This window comes from Zonotrichia albicollis, chromosome 6, assembly GCF_047830755.1.
Source record: "Zonotrichia albicollis isolate bZonAlb1 chromosome 6, bZonAlb1.hap1, whole genome shotgun sequence".
Classification (NCBI taxonomy): domain Eukaryota; kingdom Metazoa; phylum Chordata; class Aves; order Passeriformes; family Passerellidae; genus Zonotrichia; species Zonotrichia albicollis.
The window spans coordinates 46838064-46861392 of NC_133824.1; the positions used below are offsets into that span (position 1 = coordinate 46838064).

The 23329-nt window shown below is 37.2% G+C and overlaps 1 long non-coding RNA gene across 1 annotated transcript in view; it reads left to right on the plus strand.

Moving 5' to 3' along the window:
• LOC113460205 (uncharacterized) overlaps positions 1 to 23329 on the plus strand; it is a 41027-nt gene that overhangs the window by 2685 nt on the left and 15013 nt on the right. The window lies entirely within an intron of this gene.

Consider the following 23329-nt stretch of genomic DNA (forward strand, 5'->3'; position numbering starts at 1 on the left):
TGAGTTGATATTTGCTGCCTGTCAAGTGGAAGGTCTTGCACAAGAATGAAAGTTATTTTACAAAAAATTAGGTGCTGCAGAAATAATTGGTTTCCAAAAGCATGGTCATGCTTATGAAGTCTTGACAAGAACATTTTAATGAATTTCTATTCTAGAAGATAGCAGTATTTAAATAAATTTAAAGGTAGCAGTATTTAAATAAATTTAAAACTCCCACAAAACAATAAAAAAACAAAGTGCAAAGAGTAAAGACAAGTAATTTCTGGTGTTTCATGCAGATTACTCTTTCTGATTTGCTTAATATTTTAGGTGGAGGTAATCTGTGAAGTCCCTTGAAGCAGAACAAAAACTTTAAAGATATTCTTAAGATCTTATTGATAATATTCATAAATGTTATCAGTGAGGAAGTAGAAAGCATTTTTTCCTGAACTTTGCCTCAACAAATAATTGTTGACAAAGGGCTCTTCAGGATGAAATGTCACATCTTCTTTTTCCTGTGGCTTGTGATAAGTTGTGCAATCAAAACTCTAAGGTCACTAGTTTTTTACTAGGAAAGAGTTTATTATGTCTACATGCCCAAATGTTTTCAGTTCTCTGTAAGTCTGATGGCACAATATGTGATGGAAGTAAAGGAAATCAAGGTAATATTTGTGTCTGCTAATACAAACACAGCTGTACCACCTCTTACTAGTTAGGTAAATACTCTGTCTTCAAAGTTCAGGGCTGGAAGTAAATATCAAAGATGACCAGTGTCAAATGTGTTGTTTAGATTGGGCCCAGTGTTCAGTTTGTTTCCTACTGAAGTTTTCTGTGCTGCCATTGACAATTCCCACCTACATAAAAGTGACATAAACAGATAATTCTTTTGCCTCTACTACTCAATAAAATAAACTCAAAAGCAATTTCCTTTCCTCCAATACATTTATGTCTTTAAGAAATGAATTGCTGCATAAAACTGCTAAGCAGGGCTGTGATTTTTTTTGTCATCCTTTTAGCCAACCTTTCTAAGCTGGCAAAAGATTTTAATTGTAGATCAGGCCCTATTGAAGATTTTTCAAATCTTGGATTAATTTATTATAGTACATAAAACAAATGTAATTTTGACTCACCCTGTGTATAAATAGCTCCTCTAATGTACTAGATTTTTTCTCAATTACTCAGATTACTCATATGTTTCCTAGGTTATGAACTGATTTTTTATATAAAGAAGAGGGAAGATTGATTCTGACATTTTCTCAGTTGTGTGCAATGACACTTTTAGAATCGTAACAGTCTCCTGCCAGCTACGGATATTGACTCAGGCTTGAGATTTTCAGAAGACATGCTTACTTTAGAGACTAGTTTGTCATGTTTCCATCTGTTGGATAAATATCTTTTTGACTAAGTGTAAAACCTCAAATACATGTCATCCCAGATGCTCAAAAAATTTTTCACTTGACTGCTGAAAGGATGAGATGCAAAATCCTTTCAGAACACCTGCCAAGCAAGACTGCCCAATCCTGTCCCAGGCAACTGGAACAGCCACCTGAGGTTTGGAACTTCAACAATCCCAATGTAGAAAACAGCAATCCATGAGACAAAGCTTACTGCTGGGGAGTGTATGATTTCCCCAGCAGGTGGGAGATGTAAATCAGGAGCCTGGAGGGAGCCAGGAGATCTGAGAATGGCAGAGGGTTGGACGCTCCAGTGCGTGCCCTCTGCAGCCAGGCTCCTGGAAACCTGACCTTGGGTTATTTTGGATGCTGGCTGATAAGAACCTTTTCCTTGTTGTCTGAGCACTGAGACTAAAGACATTTGCATTCCTCCTTTTTGCATTTTATCCTACTGGCTGTACCAGACGGGGCTGATGGGGGCAGGTGAGACTGAAATCCCATTGTGCAAGCTCCCTCGCTGGCACGCAGAGATTTCTGTCCCTCACGGGGAGTATTTGTTAGATAGACCTTGGGAGGTGTTCCTTCAGGGTTCTAAGAACAGTGTGTTCACTTGTAAATACTCTTCTTTTGCCTTTCCCCCTTCACTGAGATAAAATAATGCTCTGGTGGCGCAGTCTCTGTAATCCCTCTGTGCTTCACTTCAATAGATGTGCAGGGATCTGTTTTTTAAATAGAAGTCTCCTCTGCAACACCAATGTGATTTCATTGATACTGAGGTTTTTCTTTCTTAAAAGTATTCTACTATTGATGGATTTGCCTAGCAAAAGCAAAAGCAGTTAAAGCAGGAAGGAAGCAAGAATGACAGAAGAATCACTTTATTATACTGTTGACTTCTTCACAGCAGGTTTGATGAGACCAGATAAAGACAATTTCACTTTTTATTCAGTAATGAGTTTTACTTAATGTAGTCACCAGCAGACTTGGTGATCCTATTTCCCATTTTATGTGGTGTGATTTTAACTATGCAGTTTTCCCTTTCTCTCTGTCAGAATAACCTGAAAAGAAAATTTCTTTTATTTTGTACTTAAGTTTGATTCTGACCAAGGCAGTCAGAACAACTGTGGTCTTGCTGTAAGTTGCTGCTTTTATTTTCCCTATACTTTCCCAATCTCTGCCTGCAGAACAGGAATGTGGGACTGGAAGTGACTCATTGGATCACAGAATCCACCTCTCTGCTGCAGTATTCATCCCATCTTATAAACTCCCTTTAAAAACATCCAAACTTAGTCTTGAAACTGCTTTGTCATGCACCTCACCTGCTCTGAGATATCCTACATTGTTTAAAAAATACTGTTAATGAACTTGAAAGGCCTCAGTTCTCCTCACTGCTGCTAATTAAGGTCTTTTTTCCCAAGATATACACATGAAAATATGGTATGTAGGTGTTTCTTTCCAGGTGCTCCTGCCAGGATGCTGCTCTGGGACCCCACTGATTAGAAACACAATTATTTTGCTCAGCCTTCATGGCTAATTGATCTGTGCTTGGAAGTGTCACCCAGCTTGCAGATTTGGTCATGCCGTTTCTTGTGTTGTCAGAACTCTTCTGGGGAGGTTTGTTTCAAATAAGTCTGGGATTGCTCACTGATTTATGGGAATGCACAAACTTGTTTTGTCAGTTTATATTACATGAAGAATGTAGGAATAGGGTGGAAGATCCAGGGTTGCTGAATGATACTGTAGTAATGGAAGAAATGCCAGGATTATCTGAGAATGAGCAGACTGAGACTGATTACAAAAGCTTTATAAATAGAAATATTTCAGGATATCTCAGTTGTGTGTTTAAATTCAGCATTACAGAATTCTTCTCATCCATAGGGAGGATTTAAGTTTAGAATGCATTGAAAAGCAGTGTTACTGTCTCTATGATAGTTTTTCTAAATCAGTGAAAAAACATACTTTAAAAATGCTTCTGTGGTCACAGAATATTCTGAGTTGGAAGGGACCCAGAAGGATCATTGAGTCAAATTCTTAGGTGGATGGCCCATACAAGGATCAAACCCACAATCTTGGTGTTATAAACACCATGCTCTGATCAACTGAGTTCATCTCAGGGCTTTTATGAAAGGAAGTAGCATGGCCCAAGCCTATGTCTTCTGGCAGGAACAAGAATGACAAAAATCTCTTTGAAATTTTCTTTTCCAGAATTGTTCTCCTCATTCACAACTTCTGTTGTCTTCAGTGGTGAATTTCTAACTATGTCCACCATTAGCCATGCCATTAAATTGTTCTTTTTCTTTTCAGTTCTTGTTTCCTGGACTGATACCATAACATTCTGAATTGATTCTATAATTTATATAATGGTATTATAACTGAAGCAGATCACTTTATTTTTAAATTTTAAAATTAATGTGTAAGTAGATTCCACCTTCATCTGTTATTTTAAGAATATCAGAATTTACTACCAGGCTTTGCAAGGGAAATCAAATAGATTTTAAGATAAATACAACAAAAAATCCAGAAATAGCTCTCTAGAACTCTATTTTTTTATTCAAGTGCTAGTAATCATAGAGTTGTGCATGAGATTTTATTGATGAAGTAGGATGGAGCCCTTTCATATATTCCTTGGAGTTCTTTGCTGATGCTTTCAGGTCACATTTGCACAAATTCCTGCTTTTGGTAGGGCTCTGGCAAAGGCAATTTGATCCAAGAGCAGAGAAGGGGGAAATTTAATAATGTATTAATAATTTAATGTGTGCTTCCAAAATTTTAAAATGGCTGCCTAGAGCTTGGTAACTGAGGAAACCTCCTGAGTCCAGTCATTCACCCCCTCCGTTGTATCAGAATTGCAGATCATCTTAATAATCATCTCTTGTATCTTTATACCCAATTTTGGACACTGCTTCTACATTCACTGAGTCTCTCCACAGTATTGAATATTTTTGGCTGCAAGGGGCAGCAGCTGCAGAAGGAGGGGTTTTGTGTGGGAAGGTTGCAGTGTCTGTTCATATATTATTCTGCCACATGATGTCCTCCTAAGCCAGGTTAGAATTATGGAATGCAGGTACTCAAACTGCAATTCTTCAGCATTCAGACATGTATTTATGTAAAAGGCACCATTCTTGAAGTAAACTATTGCTCTAACCAGAAATACCTAATCTGTAATTTGTTTCAGTTGCTATATATGGATAGTGAACATTTCTGCTGATCTGTCTCATGATCATGTGCATTAAAATCCAAAGCTTAAGAAACTTCAGCATTTTCAATTTGTTCATCTCAGTCTTACTGGTACTGCTCACTACTTTGTACAAGTATTTTGTCCTAGTTGTGTATTTTTTGCACCAAGGCACATTTTGAATGCTGCACGCATTATGTGAGTGTTGTAATTAATCTTATCGATAAATTACATTAAATAAAATGTCTACTACTTGTATTTAGGCTATGACAGAAAGACTTTTATGTACAGCATCCTGCTTTTTCTTTGTGTCATATTATTTTAAATACTTTTCTTTTTCTGTCAAAACTTAGTGTTCTTTATAATGCTGATGTAGTATATTTTTGTGTACTTAGGGCTGCATGAATGTTAGTTTTCTGCCAGGTCATTAAGTTGGAGGGGATAATCTCCCACCCAGACAAAGGAAGATATTGAAACTGAAGAAGCAGCCTTGAGGATTTTGGTCATGGTGCTGAGCATCTGGTTCACTGGAGGTCAGCAGAGCACTGTCTTGTCTTAGCTCTCAATTTAGTGCTTCAAAATATTAACCAAAACACGAATAGAAAAATAACCCTGCTTTGTTTTCAGCACAGTCAACAGGTTTGTCTTCTCTCCATACTTTATCTGAGTCTGTGCATGTTCATATAGATGTACAGGAATGTGTACCTCACCCTGTGGAAGCCAGCAGAGATACAGGTGAAGCTTCACCCTTGCTCATCTGAGCTTTTACTGTGTCAGGGGCTTACACTGGACATGGATTATTTATAACAACACAGGTTTTCAAGGTGGCTGGATAGTAGCAGAAAGAAAATTTTCCAATACACACATCTCAGTTGTTGAAATTTTAGTTGCAGATCTTGCTCTTTAATGTATCCACTGAATTAGGAATTTGGACTTACAACACAATGCAGGGCTTTCTTCTAGTATGGAATTGAAGTTTAACCTAAACTTAAGTGTAGGATTTTTAAATGGACTCATTCTTCAGTTAAAAAAAGAAGGAAAAGGGTCACATAGCAAATTATTAGGGAAATTAAAAGAACTGTTTTCTGTGGAATACTCAGTAATTAAATAGTCCATCCCTCTGCCCTGAATGCATCCAGTACTGTTTAAAATAATTATACTAATCATCACAGTATTTAGGCATCGATTACATTCATAAAGAAAAAAGAAAATGCTGTTCTAGCATGCCAGTGAAGTCTGCTTTGACAAGTTAATCCAGTATTTATTTAATTAAACAATGGTAATAAAATATTTAATTGCACTTTAAGATTTCTATTTCTGTCATCTAACCAGGCAAAAAATTCTGTACTCAACATATGGCAAAGAAATGAAAATGCCTCAAGCCCATTAAATACCAGCCCATTATACAGATTAATGAAAGAAACTGAGCTGCAACGCTCACAGGTATTAAATATTTAATTCCTTTTCTGTTCTTTGAGTCTGAAGCAAAAAGGGAAATAGTCCTCTCCTCCCCCATCCCAGCCCTGTTTGTTTCTGGGAAATGTTAATCAGCTTCCTAGTGCCAGCAGGCTACAATCACCAACTACTAATTAGTTTTAGATAATGATATTGGTAATGAGGCTTTACTTTCTCAGAGGCACCAGACTGAGCTTGACTCAAGATTATTCAGTTATTTATTAAGAATGTTATTGTGCAGTATGAACAGTTTGAGCATGTTTAATGCCAAATATTTGTATTTCATTTAATAGTATCACACACCATTTTAAAACAGGTTTTGCTGATAGAGCAGCTGATTTTAAATTAACTTTCCATTTAACAGTGACAGTATTTGTCTCCTTGTTACTCCAATTGTTTGATTACTCTCTTGGACATGTTTACTATTCAGGCAATTATCTAATTACCTGAAGTAAGAACACCTAATTGGGGGAGTTTTTAAATTAACTTCCTGTCACATTGCCTCTCTAAGAGGTCTGTTCGTGGTCTCATGTCAAGTGCTGCTGTTTTTGCAAGGCGTAAAATTCTCTGCTAGGTGTTTCACAAACAAGATTTTCATTTGTTGGCGCTGCCGACTGTGAGGGGTAGAGAGAACAGATCAGTTTCCACTTCATGTAGTGCTATTGTCAGGTGTGAGGTTAATTTGTATGTTCCCAAAAGTTAGCCTCAAAATACTTTCCACCGTAAGGCAGAGAAATACCATTTTCCAGGAGATGATAACAAATTCTGTGGAATGATTTCATACCTGAAGCTGTGTTAGGGAGGAAGAAGTGAGACATTTCAGCATCTACATGAGGACCTCAATTTGGTTCCACCTTTCTATCTGATAAATTTACACTGGAGGTTTGTGATTACTGGGTAAAAACATGAAAAAATGCCATGTCTGTTTCCTTGTAGCATTGTGTATTGAAAGTAAGACCAGAGAAGGCAGAAATGTAACGTTTCCTGGCATGCTGTCTTTGCTTCTGCTAAACATTGCAGGTCTTATTTGACCTTTAATCCCTTAAAAGCACCAACCCACTGTCAGAAGATTATGGTGGAAGAACGTAGCATATTGAAACATTTCAGATTTTATGCTTTTTGTCTTTACATGGCTGTATTCTGTTTTTATATTTTCACTCTTTTAGAGTAAAAACCTGAATTTTATTGAAACTCCCAAAAGATCAGATGTTTAAAGGCATAATTTTTGTCAAAGTCACATGTCTAAGTTGCAGTTCTGAAAATGCTTGCAAGTGCTTTCTGTTGGAATGTGGAGTCCATTTTTTGCTTGTTTTTGTAGTTGAAAGTTCCCCAATATGATTAAAACATTCTCAATTTTGACAAACTGAGCACTAGAAACTAATGGATTCATTATTCTTTTGAGTAAATATGTGGATAGCAGGTTTCAAGGCATTTGTAATTGTATTTATGCCATCAAGAAAATGAGTGGTATTTCTATATTCCACTCAATAGAGCATCTGTCTGAGATGAAGAATGCTTCAAATTTTTGTTTTGGCTTCCAGTAAAATTTCTATCACCAATAACAAATGTAAGAATCATTAATGAGATGCTGTGTTGCTCTGTCAAATGTGATCTTCCACTGGGCCCAAGAAACTTTGAATTATTTTCCTTATAATAATGCAGCTTCTGCTGAATGTGGTAGAATAGTTTCCAGCTGGCTTCTTAATGCATTATTTGGGGAAATGGAAGACATGGATTTGAGCTCACTCATTCTGAGGAGAAATCAAGGTTGAACTTTATATTTCATAGGTGACTGCTAGGCTCCTCTATGAGCAATAGTAATTTTTTCTTAAATTGTGTTTTGCCTTTCTACTTCCAAATAAAAAATACACTGACTATTTCAACATTATAATCAGCCCAGCTGAAGCCTGGGGATATCAGGATATATCAGTTATAATGAAAATGTAGGTTATATGTGATTGAGGACCTAGGCTATCCTAGGTTTTAGGCCAGCTGTGTCCTCTGCTCACCAGCTGTATTTCATGGGGAGTTTGGTTTAAAATATGCTTTCCTTGTGTCATGATTGTAGAAAACTTTTCTTTTTTTGTTTAATGTAATGGGGGGGACAAATCTATTCAAAGGTTGTATTTTATAAACTGAAATTGTCTACAGAAAGTAGAATATAAGGTTAATGGCATTAGAGTATAATAATTTTGGAGTGACTGTGCACAGCTGTAAACTTTTATAATTAGGAAGAAACCTTGAATCAGGAGCAGATTGCTTCATATCTTTTTACTAAGCATATTCTCCAAACTAGCTGATCAAATATAGGATACATCCCAACTATGAGATACTGGAATCTGATGAGAAAGAGCCCAAGACTGACAGAATAACCTTCTCTCTAATTTTACCAGGCACTGAAGTGAGACTGACAAGCCTGTAATTTCCAGGGTTTTCCTTCTCACCCTTCTTGAACTTTTGCCACTTTTCAGTCAGGTGGAAGCTCTGTGGACAACGAAACCATCTCAGAAATAAGGAGAGAGTTGCTGCAATAACATCAGGCAGCTCTTGCAGTACCCTGGGATGAATCCCATTGGGCCCCATAGGAAATGAGGGTGAAATAGCAGAGTTTGGTTGCACTCCCAATGGTCAGCTGACATTTCCTTTTCTCCCTGGAAGCACATAATGCACATGGCCATTTTCTCTATTTCTGCCTCACCAATTTTCTGCTTCCTTTTCTCCTGAAAATATGAAATGATTGCAGGTTACCAAGGTGCCAATAACTGTGAGCCAGTCAGTGAAGAGCTGGTGGTTTATCATTTAGACATGCCATGTGCCTGTGTGTCACACATCTCTCACAAGAGGATTATGGTGTGCTTAAATGACAAATGCATCACTCTGTGCCAAACTCCTCAAAGCTTGAATTTCTGTACATATTTGGAAACAAACCCCTTAATGATGGTGATGGGTATCTCAAGTCTTCTGCTAGTTTCAATTTTCTTTAGCTTGTCTTGATGTGTGAGAAGTGCAGATCATTAACTTGTCAGTCAGGCAAAGGTAGTATTGCTTTATATCCTTGTAATTATTTTAAGAAAAAAGAAAGATTCTGTACACGCATTTGTCCAGTAAACTTTTGAGGGTAAAGTTACCTTTGACATCTGAGAAGTAAGACACAGCTGTGTAATAGCACATACTGCTACTTGGAGGAGTTCTGCTGACTTTTATCATAAAGAACCTATTTAAATTGTCTCTCACAATTGCTTTGTTTTCCTATTAGCTACCTAAAGGTATGAGAAATTTCTTTTTTTAGCTTTCTTGCCCTTGGTGTGGAGGCCATGTTGACGGTCACCAGTCACCTCCTTATTTCCCATGGGCCTCAGCACAGTTTCCAGGAGTATCTGCTCCATGACCTTACAATATTGGGGTTCTGCTGTGCCAGTGTACTAACTCATGGAAACTCACTTTTGGTGCCCTCAGTTTCCCAGTCTTGGAGGAATGATTTCCTTTTGGTTTAATGATGTTTTTCTGTTGTGGCAAGAGGCTTTACAATGAAGAACAGACTAGCACATAAAAGCTATTTTACCTCAGTCAGACCCAATACACTGATTTATTATGGTATTTAGCCAATGGGTTTAGCAGAGTGTGAGATAGCAGTGAGACATCATGATAGGTATGTCTCAAGATTTCTCACTTTTTATCTCAATATGGTTAAATCTCCACCCCTCTCCCTTTAAAATATATTTTTAAATAATTACAATGGAGAACTTTGAAGAGGTGAGGACATGAAGGACAGTGGCTGAATGCCATTTCTGGCTTTTTTGTTGTTTGAAAATACAAGGAAGTTAATGTCTGGCAGAAAGGTAAAGCTGAATGCTCTCTTAGTTGGAGATACTCTGTGTTTTGCTGGCCCTGGATTTCTGAAGTTGCTGTCTACTTCCTGAAAACCTGTAAGATAATCCACTTCCAAAAATATATTTTTAGCTTGTTTTGTTCATCTTTTGGATAAAGAAGTAACTTAGCTTTTTACTAATTTTTGTTAATGTGGCTTTTTTTGACAGGTAAGTACCTTCATTTTATCATGAGGGAAACAAATGGGAAAAAAACTACTTTCTTATAGATACTCTAAGTAAATTTCAGATCTTTTTGTGTTTGTATATGAACATCTCAGGTGGCAGATAACATATAACATGAGATACACTTTTTAATGAGAAAAGCAAAATAAGAGTGAATTAATCCAAATTAAGACCAAGTGAGAAGAACTCAATTATTATCTGTACTTCGGTTTTGTATTATATCCTGAAGTTCCACTGTAGCTGAGTGGCATGCTCACAGTTAAAGGCAGTTTTTTGCAACCTATTTAAAACATTTTGAAATGTAGTTTTAGAGTTGTTGAAATGGAGATGGATGCAGTTCATCTGACAGTGCAGTCTGGAAGATGTATAAATGCTCAAGCACAAACTGTACAAGTGTACAAGTAGTTATGTCCAAGTTTATGCCATGTCATAGCATATATCAGCATTGGTTTTATGGGCCTGTGAAAGAAGCCAATATTTCAAGATATTAATTGTTGATCCACTCAATCCCAGGCTGGTAAGACAACTTAGAATGCTCCCTTCTCCTCTCTGTCCTTTGTAAATTTTATAGGTAGTATTCTCTTCTCTCAATCTTTGTACCCTAGGAGTTGCATATATTGAAATTAAGAGTTGTAAAATAAACATTGCTTGTATTTTAAAAAACAAAACCTACATCAAAAGCAAAACAAACCTGTCTTCACCTTGTCAATTGACTAAAAGGCTGAATAAATTAGGAGTTTGGCTTCCTTACCTCTTTCCTGCAGAAAACAATTTTTGGTTTTCATAGCAAAGCACTATGCAAGTGTAATGCAAATCTAATTCAAGCTGTAGTACAAATCTATGCTTTCTACACCTATTTTAAAGGAATTCCTGATGTTTTAAGTTGTTTCCCTCTTTTATGCCAGAATAGTATGAGATGTTTTGGCTGTTCTCCTGAAATTGGGTTGTTCACGTCAGAATTTCAGTTTTTAATCTTGGGAATTATGTGTATGACTATCACCAATATGTGTATCATGCACAGAGCAGTAGCACAAAATGTGGGAAGTCTAAATTTAAATCTCTGCTCTTCTTGATTCAGAGCAGTTTATCCTGCATTACCTGCAGGCATGCAGAGCATGAACTTGAATATGGATCCCCTGTTTCAAACCATGCCACTGGACAGGCTTGTCAAGTCAGAGCACAAGTTTATGTGAATATATTCATATGGAGGCTTCTCCTATGCTATAGCTCTGTGCAAAGAATGCAGCTTGGAATAACAGTTATGATGAAGTTTCATTTAATCAAAAATACTCTGTTCATGTACATGTGTATAAACAGAAAATGATTAGTTGTACTCAGAATAACTCATTAAAATTCCACTTAAAGCCATTAATCTGGGCATTTAAAAGGTCATTATCAAGCAATTAGTTTGCTGTCTGTTGAATATTGGACTTTTTTTAATTGCATCTGGAAGGGGAAATTGGAAATGGAAGAAACTTGTAGACAAGTTTCTTTGTCCTCTAGAGTTACATATGAATGGGTCTGTAAAATGAAACATTTTCACTGGCATCTTCACAGACTAGCACAGTGATATATAAACATTTCTAAGAGTTTCAGTCTGAAGAAAATTCTGGAAGTTGTTGTTGTGAAATAAAGAACTTACTACCTGACACTTGGGCCAAATTCAACTAATAATTTGGGGGCTTATTCTTATAATTTGTCATGGATTCATTGAAGCATCAACTTCTTTCCCAGATGTTTTGCTCTGATTTAATTGCTGCCTTGGTGCTCTTCAGCTGATGAAAGAACTCTCCATTAAAGAAGATACGGATTTCCAAAACTAGGCTTCCTTTCTGATAGCCTGTTCTTTCCCCTCCCTCCTAAATCCTACAGAAAAGTTATATTTCTGTCACTTTTTCAATTCCATTGTGGGTACATCAAGGAAGACCAAATTATTTCCTCCGTGATGAAATGAGAGGGAAAAAATTAATAGAAAGATAAAGTCCTTATTCAAACACTCATTACCAAGTTCCAGCATTCTGTGCTGGAATGAAAGTTAATGTCTTAAGCTCCCTGTTTCTCATTGCCATCAGGCAGGTGTCCCTGCCCATGGCAGAGGGGTTGGGACTAAAATGATCCAGAAGGTCCCTTCCAAGCCTCAACATTCCATCACCACTGTCCTGGAGAGCAGCATGAGTTCTGCAATGGCTGCACAGTAAAAGCAGCCCAAACTGTAGCTGCTTTCATTAGCTTGATTTGGGTTTTTTTAAAGTAAAACAACTAGCAGGAAACCAATTAATATTTTAATTGTATAAACCTTCTGAATTTAAGAATTTAATTGTATAAACCTTCTGAAACCTTCATGGTACTTGAATGACTGGGAGAGTAGAATGCCAGGAAACAGACATTTTGGGGTCACTGGAGACTCATTCCATGCATCACTTTTCAGCATTCTGAATATGCTTGTGGATAATTTAAAAAAATCAAACCAAATGCTTTAATTCAGGAACACAATTTGGTGGTAATTTACATATCAATAAGATGCTGTTAAGCAAATGTTACAAAGTGGTTTAGGTATTGAATGAGGCAAGAAAGGAGATAGAAATAAGACAGCAATATACTGGTAGTTTTTAATCTCACCTTCCTTTTTTAAGGATGAGTTTAATCCTTTACTGATTTTTTTTCTCATTTGTCTCCTAATTTTGTTTATTAAAACACTTCAATTCTGCCTACTTAGCTTTGTCCTCTAGAGTTACATATGAATGGGTCTGTAAAATGAAACATTTTCACTGGCATCTTCACAGACTAGCACAGTGATATATAAACATTTCTAAGAGTTTCAATCTGAAGAAAATTCTGGAAGTCGTTGTTGTGAAATAAAGAACATACTACCTGACACTTGGGCCAAACTCAACAAATAATTTGGGGGCTTATTCTTATAATTGTCATGGAATCATTGAAACATCAACTCCTTCCCCAGATGTTTTGCTCTGATTTAATTGCTGCCTTGGTGCTCTTTAGCTGATGCCTCCTCCCTGCTGCAGTGAGCAGCAGTTCTGTCCTCGAGCAGAGGCTGACTGGCCTCCAGCAGGCCTTGGCACTGACTGCACCCTCTGCTTTTATTCCAATTATTTCCAACTTGCTGTCTTTAGTGTTTTAAAGTGGGGGGTGAGATGAACTGGTGATTTAATTATAATGAAAAGGCAGACAAATTTTTCATTGTAAAGAAAGGAAATTGATGTAGCTGTGAAAGGTGGAATCCTGTTGATGGCTTTTAACTGACACCTTGGCCACTGAGATCAAACAGATGGGTGGGTGGTGCTTCCCTGCCTTTCCCTTCCTGAGGAGATAAGTTCTGTTCTGCAGAACTTGGCAGCAGAGAGGTGTGGGCTGTCCCATGAGGGAGGATGCTCCAGGAGCCAAGAGGGAGCAGGGGCCAGGCAGGACAGTCCCTTGTTGTCCCCTGGGCCCTCGGGCAGCGCTCCTGGGGCTGCAGCTCCCAAGTCATTTTAGGGCTGTTGGTGCACTCAAGGCCCTGATGGAAGGTTTGTAAGAAATTGATATCATTGGTGAGCTGGCACTTTCATTTGTGCAGCAGTTTTTGTGCCTCTGGCCTCTGGCACAGTTTGGAATAAATTAAAATAGTTTCAATTCTCCCTGAGATAAGAGAATTATTCCCACTTGCAGATTAATGGAATACATTTTTGCCATTTCCTTATACAACATAGTGTATATTCTCACTGGGGATAATGGCTGAGTTAATAGACTGAATATAAGGAATTAAATCTCTCCATCAATATTCTTCACTATTATGTGGTTTTGTTCTTTTATGTGTGCAGAGCACTATGTTAATACAGTCAGAAGATAAAATTGTGCAGACTGTTAAGTCTTTGGAGCTTTTGGCCTTGGATGTTTTGAATCACAAAACTTTTGATTTTTTTTTCTAAAAAAATTAGGACATTTTAGTGGTAAAATACCGTACAGAGTATTTCAATTCCTTACCATGTAGATTTCTCAAAAGCTTGCAAGAGTAGAGTCATTAGCATTTAGACTTTTGGTTGCTTTCTCTATAACCTTCATGTTCAAATAAAGCTTTGGATCATGATTTGATGTCAGCCTCTGTTCTGCTCATGTGTTTTATCCTGTTGTACAAATGATTATTTTATGTGGTTAGTTATAAGAGGAACTTATAACTTAGTTATTATTTTATGTGGTTAGTTATAAGAGGAACTGGGTTTTAGGTTAGAAATAGCTGGTCTTTGAGAGCCCAGCAGTTTGAGGGAAACCTAGGCTGCAACAAGGTAAATATTAAAATACAGATGCCTCAAAAGATTAAGTACCTTCAGTAGTTATGTTAGCAATTTTTGTCTGCCTCATAGTGTTTGTTCCATTCTCTAATTTTATCTTGTGTTTAATGAGATTACATTTTTTTGGAGTAATGAATAAGTATAGAACTTCTTTTACAAAAACAAATATTTTCTGCATACTTAGAATGTTTTGCTGAAGAAGTCTTTGCCAAAAGTGAAATCTGCAACTTTTAAATGAAGATCTGAAATATTTTGAAGATTAATTATGACTGGTTTTTTGGAACTGCTTTTATGACGTTTTTCATAGGAACTGCTTCCCAGCTCCCTTTTAAATCAACTCTGCAGGGAGCTATTTCTATTGGAATGTTTTGCTTTGCTAGTCTAATGGAGTTTTAAGTTCTAATGATGCTTTTAGATGCTGCTGCAATACATATATTAAAACCCCAGGAAAAAAAAAAAAAAAAAAAGCAAACAACGAAAATTCAACAAACAAAAAGCTGAACAAAGAAAAACCAATCACCACCACCACCAAAAAAAAAAAAAAAAACCAAACAAAAAAAAATCACAAACCAAATAAAAAACACTGCCCCAATGTGACACCCTTCTGGTCTTCGTAGAATTCATTAAGCTGCACTGTTACTAGTAAGGCTCATGCAGCAAATCAAGGCTGTTATTGCTATTTGAGTGCCTTTGCTTTTGTTTCAGCACAAGCAATCTGCAGTGACTGTTCCTGTAATGGTATTTTCCAGAGAGCCTCAGAGACACTCACGTTGATTGGCAGTGCTGTAGGACAGGGCACTTCTGGACAATTTATGCCTCTTATAACAGCCACTCAATGCTGTTACTTAATGTGCAGTGTTCTATCAGGGCTATAATTTACAGCAAATTGAACATATTCCCCAGTCCATTTAAAGACTGTTCCATTGTTAGAAGACTCGTGTCCACTTTTATATTCTGTTGTTATTTTTGTGACGGTTTTTGAGTTTTGCCTGGTGCCAGTGGCAGATTTATCTTGCTTCTTCTATATTTAATTATAGTTCCAGTGGAATTCTCGCTGTGAAAAAACAAGTCTAACTTGCATTCCCTCTGAAGATGCTTTGACAAATAAAACACAACTAATTTCTACATAGCGCTATTGACAGTGTTTCAGGCCACATTCCTTGACACAGAGATAATAATAGGGAGAAAGCATGGATACTTTAAAAGTTCTCCTTCTTCTTGATTTTGTAGTGAGTAGTTATAGGATCCCTGTTCAGATTTATGTCTACATGAGGTTCTCTGAAAACCTGGAGCTCTGACCTCAGTGATTGCTTGACCCTCAAAGCTTCAGAAGTATGAGTAAGGATACAGATTGTACTTCCCAGAAATTCTTTTAGCAATAGTATAAAACCTGTCTTGACAGTTACAAAACAGTATTTTGTGACTGTTTTTCTCTGTGACCAAAGAATCTTTGTACCCATTTTTCCTTTTTATATTGTCAGTGTATGCTCATAACTTCATGGAAATGGCTTCAGGGAGCCTCATTTGTTCTTTTCACCAACTTTGCAGTACAGTTGTCTCATTTAATATACAGTTCCTTCTTTTGGTTTCTCCCTAGGTGAAGCACTTTGCTAAGTGAAATTAAATTCCCATCATCTTTTAAAATTAAATTCTTTAAAACTGGTTAAAAACCCCCTTTCTTTACTTCTAACTTGCTGCCTCTGTCCCACAGTTACTCTTTCAACTCTGTCAGCTTTCACTGACAAACTGGGTATATAAAAGCTCAGGCCAGGCTGATGAGGTTTGGTGCAGCCAACAGTCCCCTTTCCTCCTTTGCCCATTGCAGACTTTGGACCTGAGGGACCCTTCTAATTCCTCTGCTCAGAAATATTTGAGGACCAGAAACATCCCTAAGCCTTTTTGATTCCTGCTTGCTCTGTTTAGTCAGGACACTCTAGTTCTTGCTCTATTCTGCCTGTGATGTAAGTAATTCCTAATTTCTTGTTGCTCTGTTGCTCAGTTTGATTCACAGCTGAATTCTTAGGATGGCTGCTGATTCAGTCAGTCCTGGGCTCATTGGTTGGGTCATTGTTTAATCTGCTGTCATGTAGCTGTTCAGGTGACATCAGCACCCTGTTTGTGGGATTTTCCCCAGTGTAGTTATGGTGACATGTAAAAAGCCAGTTTAAATATGTCAAATTTGCATTTCAACTGATGCAGCCCTCACAGCCCTTTATTGATTTAAATGGATTTATGTTGCTTTAAAGCAATGGAAGAACTTCACTTTGGTTTCAATATGCTATTATGATTTTTAAGCTGTTCTTGCCATGTTGTAGCTGCTTAGGTAGCCACACAAAAATGACCAGGGCTGCACCTTAACATGTGCTCAATGTTCAGTACTAGCTCCACGATCCCTTTTTGCTTTTCTGTAACTATTTCTGGTTTTAGAAGTAGGCCTGTTTTATCCACTTTCCAGGCTGCTTTCAATTATGGTGAGACAACAGCAGGCTTTTGACAAATTCTATCAAAAAGCAGATTATACTTCTATCCTTAGAATATTTCTTGAACTGTGCTAGATATTAAGGTTGGTATATTTTCCACTGAAGTCTCCTACCAAAATGAAAGTGTAGTACAAAGAGAGTAAATGCCTCTTCATGCAGCTCTAGCTGCAGGACTGAGGGATAAATGGGTGGGGAAAAAAGGTGACAATTTGCCTTCAAAGGATTCAGTAATCAAGAATTGCTTTTCTCTCCTCTACTGAGAAAAAATCAACTTATAGTGTACTTATAGTGCATCATGTCATGCCTTTCTATTTTTATCCAAGTTGTCTTCCATCTTTCCCATCAAAATGTTCTGAGACTTATTGTCATTCTTAATTATTATAGCCACTGTTTCTATCTCTGAAAGATCTTTCTATATTTCACACTTTCAATCATATTTGTTGTTTAACCAGCTCCATCTACAATGCATTAATTAGAAGATCTACATGCTTTCTATTTGTTATAGGCAAATAAAAATTTCAGAGCTCTGTTTTTACTCTCTTTCCTGTGTTTTGCAGTACGGCTTGGTTATGACATGTACTCCCACAGCTGGTTGCCCATTTAGTAATTCCTAATATTACACAAAGGACACATCCTGATTAGACAAGAGATTCTATGTCTGCAGATGAGCACCTCATCTGCTGTGTCTTTGAGAAGCTGGTTCTTTTTGGCTTTAAAACCTAATTTTATGGAGAGAAATTCTGCTCTTGGATAGTGCCAATGATCATCTGGTTAGGCTTACTTTATTCCTACAACTCTTAAGGACACTTTGAATGAAAATAATTTTACTATTTACTGATGGAAAGAGTATTGTGTAGGGTGATTTACTCTGAATAATGAACATCACTCACACACACACTTATGCTACAGTACCTGGTACTATACATAGTTATTGTTATAAAAACATACATAATTTTATACAGTAAATATATAGATAATTTATAACATATTTATATTGTGGTTTTTATAAAAATATGTTCTATATATATTCTGTATATATTTTATAATTATATATATTCTCTTTTATAAAAAGAGAATTTACTGTTATAAAAATAATTTATTGAATAAAGAGATTGCCAGTACACTAAGCCCTAACTAAACTCTGTGAACAGAAAGCTAAGCACTGGAAAGGTGCCTTCCTTAAACTAAGGTGTTCTTGCTTTAATTGTCTAAGAATTTAGAAAAATACTCAACACTAATTACTTCAGTATCTTTTTTTATATTCAATCTACTGCAGAATGCTAAAGATATGAATGTTATCTTTTCTTTATTAATGCTTATTTGATTTGGAAACCTGGGAATGTATTGGGGAAAGTACTTGAAGATGTGCTTTGGATTAATGTAAAGATGAATACCCCAATGGAAGAATATTGCTGCCATACCCTGTAAGTGGTTATCATGAAACCTTGAAGTAGAATACCACCATTTTTTCTTGTAGAGACAATATTTTATGCAGTTCAGAGGCAGTGAGCAGCTGAATAAAAGCTCCTGATCATGGATTTCAAGTTGCCTAGGTACAGAACCCTGTGTAGTTATAGTTAGTATGGATTTACTTTGCAACTGGGATCAGAAGTGAACATTCTTTCAGGAGCACAGAAATTCATAAAATCACCATGTGGTGATTTGCCTATTTTTCTTCTCTCAGTGCCTGTTATCAACTGAGTCCTTTATTGACAGGGCCAGGGAGACTCTCCAGCACCAACCAGATTTCTGTGAGACTTTGGTTTCAGTGAGTTTGCAGAGGTGAGACCTGCTATGGTAAGAGCCATTAGCTGCAGGCATGTGATGGGAAGCAAAAGCCCTGTTTTACCCAATCCTTTCTCTCAAGATGTGTTGAATCTAACATGAAGCAGTGAGGGAAGCAGTGCAAATGGAGCCAGAGCACAGGGAAGCTTTCCCCCCAGTCTGCTCAGGGAATAATGAGTGAGCACCAGCGTGTTGGAACTGCTGGGGGCACCTGAGAAGGGAGAACAGCATCATGGGTGGCTGATCTCCCTTCCTGTGGGTGAGAGAAAGTGGGGAAAAGGCTGCTGGTGACATGGAACACATCCCCCTTTGCTTAAATACTCCTATCTCCCACAGAGGAAAATTTCTGTGACTGAAGAAATGTGACTCCTTGGGTTTTTTCCTGCCATCCAGAAGGGTGTGTATCCAAAGAGATGAACTGGGGGAACAGGCTTGTTCACATACTAGGGATTTTTTTTCCATCTTGTTTAAAAAAAAAAAAATCAGTTTGTCAGCCTTTACTCAGCTTGTTCCCAGTTCAGCTCCATTTGATCAAAATACAGCAGCTTCTATCATTATCTCTCTTACCTCATAATATTTATTGCCATTAGGGAATTGGATACAGTATTACCCAAGATAGCTTCATTATCAATGACAATAAATCCCTGCGCAAATGTAGCATCAGAAGCATGTTGTTATTCTTTTTTTTTTTTTTTTTTTCACAAAGTCTCCCTGGTTTAACAGTGAACTCTGAGGCAGATAATTGTTTTGGTGAACCATTGATTAAGAATTTTGTCTCTTCAGTCAAATGAATCAAGATGTGGCACAATTGTCATCTCTGTGGAAATCCAATACTACTTTTCATTCTTGCACACCTTTGCCTTCTCAGTGACGTGTATAATACAAGACAGATCTTTCTGAATATTCCTAGTACAGATGTGATATGGTTTAATTTGAGCTACATCAAGAGGATATAAACTCTATTTCCACTGGATGTCACTCTTAGCTTAGGTCTGTGGGAGCTTAACACTAAGAGGTTGTCTGCATCAACCTGATACCTGGTGGTTTGTTTGGTTTTTTTAAATGATGTTTATTTAATCTCACAGTTTTTAGTGTATTTTTTAAGGTGAAAAAGTGCTAAAGATGGCAATGATGATATGTTGAGCTAGTTTTTACTTGTGTGATTCTAGCATATTTCTGAAGGGGTAATGAATTTGTGAAACTTCACAGTGTAGAGATGCACTTGGATAAAATTCTCAGGTATTAAGAGAAAATATTCATGAGTCTATTTCAAACAATTCCCCTGTGCTTGGGAGACCTGATACTATTCTGCAATAAATTTCCTTTTTTTTTTTTTTTGTATTTGATACCTAGCTTTTCCTTATTTAGTTTCTTTGCTTACAACTATGTTTTTTTGTAGGGGGAGGGTTTGTGATTTTTGGGGTTTTAAAGTATTTTTTGTTTCTATTTTTTGGGGTTTTTTGTGAAGGGTTTTTTGTGTTGTTTTGTTGAGGGGTTTTTTTGTTTGTTTGCTTGTTTTGGTTGGTTGGGTTGTGGGATTTTTTGTGGGTTGTTTTTTTGGGGTTTTTTTGGGGGGGGTTGTTTTTTGGTTTGTTTGGTGGGTTTTTTGGTTTTTTTTGCAATTGTAGCTTATGGCTTTGGGGTTTTTTGTTTGCAATTGTAGCTTTTCTATGGCCGAATACAGAAGTGGCTGGCATGGAATGGACAACATTGCATTCCTTTCCACCACTTGCTTATGTAAATTCAGTATACAAGAGAGACTTGACCCTAGCGAATACACTCTCAAAAGTCATTTTGGGTCATGCCAATGAGCTAAACTGCTTATTAATTGATGTTCTGCAATGCTCTACTAGAAGCAGCAATCTAAAATACATCACACATAGCTTTTGGCTGCCTTTGTTTCATTAGGTTGTCACAGGATGCTCCTGGTTCTGGGTTGTTTTATTTTGCCCTTCTCTTCAGGGTTGCACAGAACAGCACAAAACTGCCCCTCTGTAATTACATTTCAATGACACAGCTCAGAAATTTGGCCCTTTATTTTGACAGCCACAATGTCAGAATATATTGGTCACAAACAAGCTTGGAAATTAACGTTCCTTCAAGGTGAGTTGTGAAGTTCATGCCTTTGATACTTAAATGTCACCTGACTTTGATTCAAAGTCAGAGCAGAGGGGGTAACATTTATATGGATGTAGGAGCCTCCCTCTCCTCCCTGTACCCATATCACAGGAAACCCTTATGTGGGCTGGAAGGAAAGCCCCATGGATGAATTTGGAGTTCTGTTCCCTGCTGGCTTTTGCTCCCACAGAGCTGGTGCAAGCAGCTGATGCAAGCCTAAAGAAAGGTTAAGTGTCCCAAACTGCTTTAACTTAGCTTTTCATTTGTCAGTGACATTTCCTCTGTGTATGTCCCAAAATGCCAAATCAGGGTGTTTGTATTCCAGCCTCATCTGCGAGTTACTGAACACACAAAAGCAGGCCTAAATTATTGCAGCTTGCACAGAACCCTTGGCAGCCCTTCCTTGGTCTTTTAGGCTCTGACAAGGCTGATTTCTTTTCAGTGTCTGCTAAATGAGAGATGACTGCTCATGCTGGGCCACTACATACAGCCTCTTTGGTTTTGTGTTACTCCTATACAGACTTTGTTCCTGTTAGAAAAAATGTACTTTTAATATATATATTCAGTTGTCTTTGATATTTCCATTGAAAATATTAGCAATAGTTATCATTAATGTATTTGATGGTATTATCTGAGTATTTAGGAAACAAAAGTACACCTTATACCCTACAGTCTGATTCATTTTTGGGAGACTATAGGTAATTGTTGCAGCAGTGTTTTCAAGCCTGGCCTTCTACTAAAAGGAGTCTTCCAGTTTAGAGGTAAAAGTATAAGATACTTTAAAAAAAATCTTAATTTCCTTTCTTCTATGTATTCATTTTCAAAGAAAGTTACATTGTAATAAGCAGAGCATTTACATTCATTTAACTCTCCAAGTTCTGCTAAATTTTTAAGTACAAAATAAAATTTTTGTCTTGAAATAATTCTGTTCTGCACAGTTTAAGGCTTCAGAGTTATAGTTAGGCCATGCATTTGGGTCATTGACTACAAATGAGAAGCTGACACAGTCTGGTCAAACAGGCATTTACAGGTGAGAACAGACACTTTGAGTATTTAGGCTTTTATGTACAAGTGGAAAAAATACCCCCTCAGGTTTCTTTCATCAGATATTTAATAAATGTAATAGTAGGCCTAACCCTCTTTTCTCTGTGTCTATAAATAATTGAGTAATTTTTAAAACCATGGGTATTCAATCTTATCCTGAATATGTTTGTGTTAGGCACTGAAATGTGAATTAATTGGTTCAGTTGTGTGCTTAGCTCATAATATCAGTCAGCATGATTTTCCTGTTGAAGGGCAGAACTTGGTAAACGTGATCTCCCCTGCTTTTCTCACCTTCCCTCTGGCAAAAGGGAGGGACATGAACTGAACAGACCATTACAGCTGTTCAGAACAGTTCTGGTACCAGTTTTTTAAAGAAAAGCTCTCAAGGGTCTATTTCTCTTGTATTCACAATACTTGTTATGTTCATTTATGGGCACATTAAGACTTTTGAAAAAATTATTTCTTTACATATATTGTACTGAAGGCAAAATTATGTGCAACTTCTGACAAGGAAAAATGGTGTGATTTGAGCATGATCCCACAGATTGGTATTTGTTTCCATGCTGGAACAGCATCCCTTAGTGTGTGAATATTGTCTGAACCTTGCCTGAGGGAAGCCTGAGGACCTGACAGAGTCATGCAGGCTTGGAGCTCAGCTGGAGATACAGAGATGTTTTCCAGTGTGATCATGTAGATCAGCTGTTCCATTGAATACTACCAGTTTGTAAGTTTGGTGAACATGCTTCAGGAACAGGGTATTTAGCATTTTCTTTAGATGTTAACTGATTTGTTGTTGTTTTAAAATGGAAAAAGCTGCACTCTGTTTTCTTGCATTTGGGAATGTATCTTGCAGTGGTTTTGACTGTAAATTCAGATGTAGCAACGAGATAAGTGGTGTCTATTATTGGAAAAAATTAGTATTTATTTGACAGTTTCTGAAGAGCAGCTGCTTCATCTAAACTAACCAGATAAAGGCCTGGAAGAGAAAGGGGGCTTAAATATAGGCTTAAAAAGGTTCACAAAATACATACTTCAAGGAAGATAAACAACATATGTAAGGACTATGTCTTATCTCCTATCCTGAAAATTAATGGCGAGAATCTCCCTGAGCAGGAATGGAAACTATATTTTCCCCAATCCTATCCTTGAATCATGCAACAATTCATAAGGAAATTCATAAGAAGTGACATTTTGGATGTGTGCATGTTTTAGGCAGCCTGTGAATTCCCACAGGTGGGGATCCAAACATGGATCAGGAGCACCATGAATTTCTGCTAGTACAGGAGTTTGTTGCTAAGAGTCAGACTGGAAAATATTGATCTCAAATAGTGTCCAAATTCGTGGTGGGAATGATTTTAAGAGTGAGACCAGTCTAAGGGAAATGGTTTAGTTGAGTTCAGAAGAAAATATTCCTGTGAGGAAAAGCAGCTGAGTGTTGCTCCCCACCCCTGTGCTGTTTACACCAGGCAGAGAAAAGAGGCAGCTGCAGTGGTACCTGAAGCATCAGGTAATTTCCTGAACTCTGGGTGGGGACAGATGATCATGGAAGCTCTAGGAAGTGTGG